The 7443-nt window shown below is 45.9% G+C and overlaps 2 long non-coding RNA genes across 2 annotated transcripts in view; both read left to right on the top strand.

Moving 5' to 3' along the window:
• Positions 1 to 7228, top strand: part of LOC146053366 (uncharacterized) — a 187446-nt gene extending 180218 nt beyond the window's left edge. The window contains exon 7 of the long non-coding RNA XR_014467745.1: positions 7172 to 7228. This is a non-coding gene — a long non-coding RNA (uncharacterized LOC146053366). The remainder of the gene's footprint in view (positions 1 to 7171) is intronic.
• Positions 2724 to 4354, top strand: LOC146053367 (uncharacterized). The gene is made up of 3 exons (XR_014467747.1): positions 2724 to 2870; positions 3252 to 3411; positions 4232 to 4354. It is a non-coding gene; the product is annotated as an uncharacterized LOC146053367 (long non-coding RNA).
• Positions 7229 to 7443: the final 215 nt, after the last annotated feature.

Raw genomic sequence — 7443 nt, 5'->3', positions numbered from 1 at the left:
CGGGATGCAGTAGGGGAGGAGCCTACCCTCTAAAAGATTTAGGATAGGTGCCTGGCTCCTTCGGACCCTCCTACATCCCAGTGTTGAGCTGTGTCACCAGGACCATATCAGAGAAAGGGATTCGAACGGTAAGTTCTTACAAAAATCCCTTTTTTGTGTATTTCAAAAATGTAAAGAAATAAAAAAAGTTTGGACATTTTCCGAGCAACAATCTGGTTGGAACAAATATTTTAACGACATTTTGGGTGTCACGAACGGTGAAACGGTGTCAAGGCATGCATTATATGTAATAGTAGAGTGCAAGACTAATAAAAAGACTAATAAAGAGATTACATCTCCATATGTGCCAAAGTGGTTTGTGCAAAAGGCTAGTGAACAGCTAACGAACCCAATACACCAATCATGTCCAAACTATGGCCCGCCAGCTGTTGTGAAACTGCAAGTCCCATCATGCCTTGCCACAGTTCTGCTATTAGGGAATACTAAAACTATGGCAAGGCATGCTGGGATGTGTAGTTTCAAAACAGCTAAAGGGCGCTCAGTGACAAACGAGCTTTAAAATCAAAGTCAATTGTTTGGTGACCCGACTCCCAGGCTGCACGTCACCTGGATTTCTCCTCGCACCCTTCGCGCACAGTAGGGCAATAAGCTGCATCTAGTTTATTTAGGGCGCAAAAATGCAGCCAACAAGACCAGGGCAAGTGCTGCGAACAATTCTTTAGCTCCCACTACATTAGGCAAGAGCTACGGGTGCACAAAACAATTGAATCACCATTATATGTTGTTTAGCACCTTACATAAATTATATATATATTTTTTATTATTATTATTTTAATATGCAGTACAGTAAGACCAGCAACCCTTACCACCAGCATAGCTCTGCCCCAACACTCATGAAGCACCGCCTACATGTTTTGATTGGCCCACAATCCAATCAGTCAAAGAAAATGGATCACCATCAATAGGTAAAAACATTGATGGTCATCCATTGCATAGTGTGCCACAATCAATGGGCAGTTGCACTATTGTCATCAATTGCAAAGACGTCCATCCCTAAAGCTGTGCACACACAGTGCAAGTGAGCCTCTGTGCTAAGTTTGCAGTTAAGCACAGATGGCTCAGCATTGTGTACTGAACAATCTGTCACGGCCAGTGTTCTCTGGTGTGAGAACATTGGCAATGACTAGATTTATAACTGGATGCAGTGTAAATCTAGTCAAGCAACAGCGACGCGCGGGACCGCGCAATCGTCATCACCAGAGGGTATACACGTGGAGTGATCCTTTTTTCATTTCTAAGCGATCTAGTCAGATCACTTAGAAATAAGCCTCATATCCCCCTGGGCGGGATGTATTAATGTAAATCGCCAGCCGCCGCGATGCTACCGCATATGTACTAACATATGCGGCTAGCATCGGGTTGCGGTGACGGAGACCCCCGCGATACCTGTAATGTGGTGTGCGGGGGTCTCCGTCACATCCTGGCGGCTGTCAGTGTCCCCCTGCCTCTCCTCCTCCTCCCTACAGCCGGATGTCCTCCCGGCTGTGACACCTGCTGAGGGAGGAGTTGATCGATGGAGGATGGGTCGCAAGGACGGCGGGCGGCGATAGAAGCCCATAGGCATCTATAGGGTATCGCCACCCAGAGGTGGAGATACCCTGCCAGGCGGAGATGGGGCGGACGGGTAATGGTACAAAGGAAAATGCGGTAAAACCCCCGTTTTATCACATTTTCCCTTTAGTACATCCCGCCCCCTGTGTGTATGCCCCATTAGGATGGTAGATAATACAGTATACACTTTAGACTACAGTATAACTAATGTGACAATAATCCCTGTATAACCATCCAGCAAGCAATCCCGGCGGGTGACATGTACTTGGTGTCACCTGAACGCAGCAGTGATCCCAGCCTATATAGAGTATGCCCAGTTATCCTACATCTGCACTAATGGCTACGTGCAGTTTGCTAGCCTGTACGGTTTGGCTCACCTGTATCTCACCACATTGGCATGCCGGGCACATATTTACCATTACACTCACATGTGTTTATTATCATAGAACATAGCAAAGCGCGCATAGCTACTGCAGCAGAGAGAGAACATATGGTATACACACAGAGGCTTCCCATAGATTATAATCTGGTCTATATACACCTGTGTCACACTTTGGGAAAGCAGATAGATAATTTACAGTGTATAATAATGCAGACAGCACTGGGGCTGAGATATTACAACCTGAGCCATAGAGTAGCGCTGCTGAGGATACACTGGTATGCCCATACACATAGATATCCCCAGGAGCACCATGCAGCAGCCCTGTGGGAGTCACATACATGACCAACATACAGACTGAGCTCCAGTCCTCACCCACAGGTTGCTCAATGCTCAGGGGGTGTTCTGCACATGTGCACTTACCAGCCGCTTCTTCTACGCAGGGGCATGGCGTCCCAGTCAGTGACTGCCTCCATCAGAACAGCCGGCAGAGTGCTCATGCAGGGGGAGCAGCACTGGAAAAAAAGCAGCGCCTTGATTCACTCCTGTTGTTGTACATTGAGCAAGAATTGGCTTTATCCGTAAAATACAATGACGTGATTGAGGAATTCAAAGCCTTGACAGCTGGTGAGCGGCGTCTTGTTCTTTAGACAAAGGAACTTGAAGAAAAAGTTAAAAGAATCACAATAATTTAGCTATCAATTAAACTTCAATCAAGTTTGTATGTTAAAAATCAGCAAAGGTCTATGTTGCAGACCTCAGCATTGCTTCATGTTCAGTTGACGTTCAGTTGAAGTTCCGTTTACGTTCAGTTTACCTTCAACAAAGTTCCAAAAGTTGATTGAGATGAAGACAGAATGAGCTGGCTGCAATGTTATGCGTAAGTAAAATGGAGAATATTGTGTGGGGCATATTTGTGTGGTTGGGTATAATTATTGACTTAAACATTATTGACTTAATTGATTTAAACATTGACTTAAGTTAATGGTAGATTCGTAACCTGACTTGTTCTACTAACATAATGTAACGAGCATTGCTGCATACACCTATGCCAGAAGAGTACAGCGCAGAGAAAGGACTGAACTTGTGCAGCCAACGAGTCATTTAACCTGTAAAATTGGGGGGAAGGTTGTCAGTGTCAGAGGTTCATTTGTCCTGCAGTCTTGCACTTTTGTGGTTTGTAAATGAGCATTACTGTTTTAATTTATGTCAAGGGAAGCAATGGACTATTAAATTATGTTTGTTTTTTATGCGATGAAAGGATTGTTCCATGGAGCAGCTTAAGAAAAATAATGAAAGGAATTAAGGTGCTGAAATTGTGTACCTCGGACAATATTTTCTACACCTGTGTGGATGAGACATGGATGAAGGATCTGACCAGTCTGAAGACTTACTGTATGCTCTGCAAACTTCCCTCTCCAGTGAGTTGTGGTTTATTTATAATGTTTCTGATACCCCAGTCCCTGTGAGTGTTCTTTAATACATTCTGTTGGTATATTTGCATATTGCATTGAGATTTTGGCCGTTATTTAGATCTGATCGCAGTACAAAACGGGCAAAACCATATGCACTGCAGGTGGGGCAGATGTAACATGTATAGAGTTGGATTTTGTTTGAGTTATTTTTTTTTCTGTGCAGGCTAAATACTGGCTGCATTACTTTTACACTGCAATTTATATTTTAGTTTCAAAACACCACACCCAAATTTATCTCTCTCTATACATGTTACATCTGCCCCACCTGCAGTGCACATGGTTTTGCCCATTTTGAGAACAAATTTGTACAGTAATCAGATCTGAATAAGGGCATTTGTCTGCTAATATTGCATGCAGAGAGATCCCAATGTATCCAAATCCAACTACTTTAGTTTCCCTTGCTAACTATGCTTCCTGCTTATGTATATGACCTCTCCCACTTCCATTCCAAATTCATCCAGGTCCAATTGCCTCTACCTAGCCCTATCTTGTAAGCTCTCACTGACTGAGAAGGGTCAGTTGAGAGACAGAATACAGCAGACCCACAACCTCCTCTGTATTTGTTTTAATATGGGATGTATTTATTGGTTGCTTAGACTGACTGACACAACTGAATTTTTTGGTACATTACTAACAATAATGAGGACAATGACAAGGAAATGGAAGCAACTCTCATTCCAATAGTGATTTGTTCATCACTTAAATTGTAGAATTTTTTTTTCTTTTTAAAGATATTATAATTAATTCATTTTCATGTTCTTTCCAGCCAGTGTTCAGAAGCTAAACAAATTATTCACCAGTGCAGAAGGCACTGATCAAGGATACCACTATGAGGAATGGAGATTCCCCCTCCTTGTTCGATGCCTGAAATAAACATCCTGGAATTGTACAGTATGTGTCATAACTGATTCGTATTATTCACAGTGGGGCAGATGTATTAAGCCTGTTGAAGAAAGAAACTGGAGATAAAGTGGAAGGTGATAACGCTCAAGCCAATCAACTCCCAACTGTCATTTCAAACACAGCTGATTGGCTGGTTCGTTATCACCTTCCCCTTTATATCCACTTTACCTCCACACCAGGCTTAATACATCTGCCCCGTTATACTTGACAGTGTTATTTATGCGCTTGATTAACTATTAAGTACTGCAGGTTTCTAAGTGATTATTGTAGATAGAAACATAGAAGGAAAGGTCACAATTTTGAAAATATTTTTACAGTATTTTACAGAAACAAATGGTCAAAATGTGGTAAAGTCATCTGTGACACCTGTGATATTACTGCTTTGTTATATACAAATAAATCATCTGTGTGAGTTCCTGCCAACACTGTATTTAATATAGTTTGCATTGATGCCCAGTGGGCGGTGATAGACACGCCCAGTGGGCGGTGATAGACACGCCCAGTGGGCGGTGATAGAAATGCCCCTCCAATTGTGCACCTACTAATAAAATGGGCTGCGCACGCCTATGACTGTCCCCACTACTCATTCCTTACCCTCCCCTCTGACTGGTCTCCCAGCACTGTCCCCACTACACTATTTATTCCTTGCCCTCTGCCTGTTCTCCCAGCACTGCCCCCACTACCAATTTGATGCATGCTTATCAAAATACTGTAGGGACCCCAGGCGATGCAAGGCCCGCCCCCTAGCGATGCAAGGCCCACCCCCTAGTGATGCAAGGACCGCCCCTTGGATTTTCTATTTCTCCCTGAAATGATTTTTAAAAAGTAGGCAACCCTGGGATCCCCTTTTTCCAGGGATACCAGAATTTTTAAAATCGGCCCTGGGGAAATGGAGATATCCAACTTCAAAGCAGCAGTCCACATCTGACCTGTTAATTGCACTTCCCAGTCAGAATTCTCAGGTTCTCTCTGACTTAAGGTGCCCATACACGTCTCGATGCGGGCGTGCATTTTGAGCTTAAATAGCACGCATCGCATTCATCCTTGTACATGCGTTGTGCATACAATGCGATGAAAAGCAAGTACAAAAAGTATGTGCAGCACATACTTTTCTCTTTCAATGGTCCTGGTGACACAGCTTCACATTGGGATGTAGGAGGGTCCGCAGGAGCCAGGCACCTATCCTAAAGCTTTTGGAGGGTAGGCTCCTCCCCTACTGCATCCCAGACTCCTCAGTTCGTGTTAGGTGCCCACTGGAGTGGGTGCTATTCTAAAGGGCTGCCGGAGCAGCCGAAGGAGTAGAGTTAGTTAGGGTTTTTATTATTTTATTAACTTTTACACTAGCTAGGTAGGCACAGTGTGAGGATTCTCATTAGTGAATCCTCACACTGCTAGCACAGCAGGAGCTGACAGAAGCGCGTCCTGTCAGCTCACTGTGCACAGGGGAGACGCTGCCTGGCCTCCCTGTGCAGCGCTTACAGCTTCTTTTAAGAAGCTACGAAAACTCCACAGAATGATACTGAGCGCTGATTACCTATTCTACCGACTGTCCAGGATACACAACCAGTGTCCAACATACAAATTCTCAGTTGAAGTAAAAAAAATTGTGACATCTAGTGGTGCGAATAGGAACTGCAGGCAATCATCCCGATCATCCCTTTTTGTGATCATCCTTTTAGTACATCCGCAAATGGTGCCCTGCATACACAAATACATCCACTATAACCACAAACCCTAGCATACTACACATCTTATACATAGCGAGTCTACCACATACCGACATCCTAAAAAAGAAACCTCCTCTATTACCCATAACGCCCAGCATAAACACACAACAGCGCACATATACCTGTACCACAGCCGCACAGCATCTGCCATGAGCCTGACGTCTGCCTTGTGTCCCGTGTCCTCGGCTCCTGCAGCAGGAGGTGCTGGGTCGTCCTCTGCTCCGCCTGTTGTGCTGTTCTGGGTCGGCCTCTGCTTCCACCCCCGACTCCTATCAGGCTGGGGATCCTCCTCTATCCTCTCCTCCGCTGGGCTGTCACCTGTCCTCTGAGCAGCTCCTGTCCTTGATGTTACATCGTGTTCTTAACTTACTTTCGGGCAGGCATCTCTAGGGGCAGCTCCGCACCACTGAGGGGGCTTCTACAGGTCTCCAGCTAGGGGTCCTTTGCATGTCCTCCAGTCCTGGTTCCTCGAGAGCGGGTGTCCTCCACGGTGCCTGCGCACCTTGGTCTCCACTTGCTGCGTCCTCTATCTTCTTCGGAGCAACTTCAGGAGAATCCTCCGGCTGGGTGTGCTCCCAGGTAATTTACCCCCTCAGCACCTTCTTCCTTGAGGTTCTAGTCTTCACCCTCTCGGCTCCTCCACAGGCAGGCACTATGTAGGACACCTCGGCAGCACACATCATTCTGTTCTCTCCGGGTTTGGGGCTCCTCCTGTGGTTGGCAGCTAGTGGGGGCAGCGCGGTTCCCTTCCCTCTGGCAGGTGGCAGCAGTAGGGGACTTGGAGGAGCCTGGCTCTCCTGGCGCCATTCCTGGTCTCACAGCTGCGCAGCCTCCGCTCCTTACAGGTCAGCAGCTCACAGCACTGCACAGGCCCTTGTCCTCTCCAGGGATCACCCTTCCCGGTGCCGGCTCTCTCTGTTGTGGGTTATGCATCGCTGCAGGACCGCCTCTGATCCCCCTGCCCTACCTCTCTATAGTCCCTGTCACTGGCTCACCCGCCATATCCTGTACTGGCTGTATCATATATTTTTATATTTCTTTATACTCAAAGGCTATATATCCCCCTTCCCACACAGATTTAAGTTGCGACTATTTGACACAGTGGCTGCCTTGATAAAGGTACCAGCGGGGACCGAAACGTCAGAAGATCTCTCTTGCAGAAAATAAACTTTGGATTACCTCCTGGTTGTACCTCCATTGAACTACAGACTGGTGAGTGCTGTTTATTCCCCCAGTGGGGGTTCTTTCTGGTATCTATCTATCTATCTATCTAAGGAATTATCCAAGCAGGCAGCGGCACTCCGTGGGCTTAACAATGTGTTTATTGGAGGTGACCGACGTTTCGGGG

This window comes from Crinia signifera, unplaced genomic scaffold (assembly GCF_055691185.1).
Source record: "Crinia signifera unplaced genomic scaffold, ASM5569118v1 HAP2_SCAFFOLD_161, whole genome shotgun sequence".
Taxonomy (NCBI): Eukaryota; Metazoa; Chordata; class Amphibia; order Anura; family Myobatrachidae; genus Crinia; species Crinia signifera.
The sequence above is the reverse complement of the archived record's forward strand: the minus strand, read 5'-3'. Positions and strand labels throughout refer to the sequence as shown.